The sequence below is a fragment of the Hemibagrus wyckioides genome, linkage group LG14 (genome assembly GCF_019097595.1).
Source record: "Hemibagrus wyckioides isolate EC202008001 linkage group LG14, SWU_Hwy_1.0, whole genome shotgun sequence".
NCBI lineage: Eukaryota > Metazoa > Chordata > Actinopteri > Siluriformes > Bagridae > Hemibagrus > Hemibagrus wyckioides.
In genome coordinates, this window is record NC_080723.1 from 9,017,813 (window position 1) to 9,022,859 (window position 5,047).

Genomic DNA, 5,047 nt, shown 5'->3' on the forward strand with positions numbered 1-5,047 from the left:
CTTCACATATCCCAACTTTGGAGGTAATATATTTGTAGCCCCCCAAAAATAAATGTAACAATTTTCAGGATTTCAGAACATATTTTTTAATTCCAGAACTGGAATTCATTCACTCATCACTCAGGTTAATGCTCTGCATTGTTGACTGGAAGATCAGAGTTCAAGCCCCAGCGCCACCAAGCTGCCCCTGTTGGGCCCCTGAGCAAGACCCCCAACTCTCTCTGTACTGTATCTTATATGGAGCTTTAATTTCATAATTTAAACATTGAATTTTCACTGCAACTGTGTCCAATATTCCCCTGTCCGCCTTTTAAAAACAGTGTTACAACGAGTTCTGATTTAATTTTTATTAATGTTACTTCAGAACACATCAATTATGTTTGATCAAAATGTTACTAGATTTTGCATAAAACTCTGTATTGAATGAATTAAACTCATTACACCAGTTTAAATGTCACCAAATCTAGCAAAAAAAAAAAAAAAGTTTGTCAACACTGAGCTGCACATGCCCAGGTAACACACATGGCTAGTCTAACCTAGCTTTACAACATCATGATTTGATATGGGAATATTATTGTCCCAAAAGCATTCCAAAATTTCACATCATCCCGTAGCTTATTTTTACAGTCCCCATGACGATGGGATGATGTGAGTCTGGAGCCATGCAGGTATAATTAAAACTGCAATGATGTGTTGTATGAGTGTCATGCCACGCGTTTTTCATCATTTTCATATCTAGTTCTTGAGCACCTCATGAGCCGGTGTGATAAAAGCAGCAAATGATAAAAGTGTAGAAAATACTTTCTGTCAGCTTGAACCAGACTGGTCATTCTATTTTTTTTAAAATTAATTAATTAATCAATCAATCAATCAATTAATTAATTTTACACACAGGTCAAAGGTGGCAGAGCAGCTGATTTCATGTACATGCATTTTTTCTTATATACGGTATAGAATGTGATTAATCACCTTTTGCTTGTGCATGTGTATAGTTCTGCACACTACTGACCACATGTGTACAGAAAAAGGGTCAAAATTATTGATATATAAAAAGAGAGTTTTTACTTTCAGTGATCCCAATTGTATAAAAAACAAATTTAAAGATTTATTAGGATGATACCTTGTTTGAAGGATTTGCCTCATGCAGCTTTGCAGAAGGAGAAACATGTCTAAGGTATCACTGGAAACCTTTTGCTGTGGGTCAGTAGTGCATGTTCAGTCAATGTTGCTTGGAGAGTGCAATTTTTTAGTCTCTGTTTTAGTATCAAAGAGAAATTGGAGACTGGTATTTCCCAAAGACAAGTCGAATAATGACACATTTTTATCTCCATTTATATGGTACATGCCACAATATGGAGCATTTCTAATACCAGCAGGATTTTCAGGTCTGATTTTCAGGATTTTCTTCAGTGCTGGCACCCTGACCTTTGCTGCCAAATATGGGTTGGGAATTGGAAAAAACCCGCTTCATTTATAGTCCAACTCTTTAGAACAGCCATAAGAAGGATACTTGAGCTCTTTAGAGGGTGGTGTGTGGAGTTGGGCACACAATCAGCACTGAACTCCTTGACCTGTGGTTTATCTACAGGGAGTGATGCTGGACCAAGGCAAGGAAGATAGTGAAGTACCTTAGCCATCAATGGACTCCTTTTTCTGTTTCATTCAGCAAAGTGCCTTTTTTTTGTTGTAACCTGAGGTTATTTGTCTGTTGTTGGGAAACATCATTATTATTTAGTTCTTGATAAATAAAAACATGAGCCGTGACTCTATATGTACTGTAAATAAATACACAGTCATAAAATCCTATAATGAACATTACTTATGCTCTAATTGCATTCTTTCTGCTTTGATTTGAGGATATTTACATCCATGTATGGTGAAAGGTGTAAGAATGATTACTTCAGGGATCAAAAGTAATTGGACAACAGAATTATGAATTGAATTGTCATTTTTAACACTTTGTTGCAAATTCCCTTTAGTTAAGGATTCTTTTAAGAATTCATGAAAAGTTTCTGATTTGCAGGTGCCTTTATTTTTGTCACATGTACATCACATCCTTCGGCACAACCTGTCTCCTATTTTTCATGCTGCTCTTTTATCCATCCCCAAGAAGATCAAGACCTCTTCACACGTCCACTAGGAAACCACACGTAAGGACTCCCCATACACTCTCACATTTTCTGATTGTTACCCCTAATACTTAAATATATACTCCCCCTTACTCTCCTTCTCTGGGGTCATTACATCCTAACGACTCCCCTTACTCCTAGCACCTTCCCCCATTCTCACCTTCCCCTTGTTCCCTTAAATGAGGCTATCCTGGGAAGGGAAGATCCTTGATCCTGGAGGATACAAATTCATGGAATCCTGCCAACTTTGCTCAGACTGAAGAAGCTGCTTTGGAGAGTAGTGAAATGTTTCGATCGAACTAAAAAGAAGTGACATGACTCAACACCTAGATAAATAAGAATCTTCACAGACATATGTATCACTGCATAGTGAAATTCATTCTTCAGAGCACAGGGTCAGCCATGATGCAGTACCCCTGAAGTAGAGAGGGTTAAGGGCCCAACAGTTTGTGCTATAGTGGGCAGTGCTGGCACTTGAACCCTAACCTTCTGATCAACAACCCAGAGCCTTGACCACTTGACCAATTCTTAGTGGGCAGAAAGTAAAAATATTTCATAAATCTCCATTTAAATTTCCAGTTAACATTTGTCAACAAGCTGCATTTGCCCTCTGACACTGGACATACCCCCTTTTATGCCATATATAGGTTGGGAATTGGACAACAGACAGATTTATTTATAGTCTGACTCCAATTTAAAAGAGTCTATACAGGCAAAAAATGACAAGTACATAAAAGGTTTAAAATTAAACAAAATAATGTGCAGTCTGCTGTTTTTCCTGTTCAACACTCATGGGTGTCACTTGCAAATATGTTTTAGGGATGTTTTATACTTCTGTGAATGTTTCCACAAGCACATCCAGGCTCACACAGTCTTTGCACTTGCATGCAATGTGATTTTGTCTATTAGGAACAATGATGCATAAACCAAACCAGAATTAAAAAAAAAAAAAAACATTTCACATTTCACTGGAGAAATAATGCAAGCAAACAAGATATCTTTGGTCTGAGAAATAATTGGAGAAAATCTGCTTTCATTTTTCCAAAATATTTTCACTTTTCCATATTCAACAGTACCATTGTATGGTGTTTGGACTGAAGCACCATTAGTTTGAATCTAAATCTGACCTTTATTTATTCTACATAATTTTAATGGAAGAAAGTGTGCAATCTTGTAGGATTAAATTTGACCACAGATTAGACATCTCACACAGATTAGACATTATTCCTTATACTCAGAACACATTATTAGATGACAGTGCATTCTTTTTCTTTTCAAATGAGTTTTATTGGACTTTTTCTTAATAACCCCACCTGCTTCCAATCGTTTCATTTCTCTAGGAAAACTGCCATCCCACATTTTCACCACTAGATGGCAGTGTGTTCATTCATTCTGGTCCCTATTTCCATTTCATGGCTTAAGTGTGTGTCATGAGGGTGCATGTATGTTATGAAAGATAGATTGTACTGAAGTTGCTGTTACTTTACTTGTACTTATTGGCCATTTAATCGAAAAGATAGATAGATCGTTATATAGATAGATAGATCGTTATATAGATAGATAGATAGAAAGATAGATAGATAGATAGATAGATAGATAGATAGATAGATAGATAGATAGATAGATAGATAGATAGATAGATAGATAGACAGATATACTTTATTGATCCCATGAGGGAAATTCTTGTGCTACAGCAGCATGGTATCTAGTAACAAGATAGTAAGAAGTAGCAATAATATAATATAATATAATATAATATAATATAATATAATATAATATAATATAATATAATATAATATAATATAATATAATATAATATAATATAATATAATATAATATAATATAATAAGAAGTAACAACATGCGCACACACACACACACACACACACAAACAATATAAAATCTATAAATTTTTATATCTATCTATCTATCTATCTATCTATCTATCTATCTATCTATCTATCTATCTATCTATCTATCTATCTATCTCTCTCTCTCTCTCTCTCTCTCTCTCTATATATATATATATATAAATACACCTGTCATGTATCCTGTATGTACAGACCTGCCCTTATAAATCCATGCAGGTTGCAAAACAGAAGATGGTCTCTCTAATGACTGGTGATTAATTAAGAAGAAGTTCCAGAGTCCCTTACATTCTGAAACAGCACTGATTTGATAGAAAGTCCACATGAGACTAGTATTTAAATCAAACAGTATCTGTAACCAGTCACATTCTCTTGTCATTGGGAATTTGTTGCAGGTCTCAGCATATGTGCACCCATGCAGGAGTTATCCAGCTAATATTCACTGCCCGTGGTGATTATCCAGTGTTCACAGAACCATTGATGTGTTCACAGAGCTCTAAAATGTCAGCTGGTCAAAACTAAAAATCTGCTCTCATTAGCCAAAACAGTGAAGCAGAGCACATTTCCAGATTTGTGATGGCCAATCTCACTCACTTAACGGAAATAAGCCTCCCTTTGATTAGAACTTGCATTTTTGGCTTCCCACACGTAATATCAGACCTCCGTGCAAATTGAATTAAACGCACAATTTCACAAGGTGTGCTGATGCTTATTATGTACCGGTTACCTCAATTCCAGCATGTTCTGCCAGTTTTAAAACCGTTTAGCAAATATACCTCACGAGAAAAGTACAAGTGATCATGAGTTTCTTCTAAAGCGACAATCAGAAGGCAATGAACACCACATACACACACTCAAATACAGCTGTGCCTATTCTGAGGGTTGACCAACAGGGGAGCAATAAGCCTGAAGTTGCTCACTTTGCAATACATTATCATATATTCACTCAATGTTCTCTTTTACAGAGTTTCCACATCCCCTACCAAAAGACTTCAAATTGAGTTCAATAAGCCAAAGCTGATAGGAACTATGGTGCAATTCAACTTAGTGT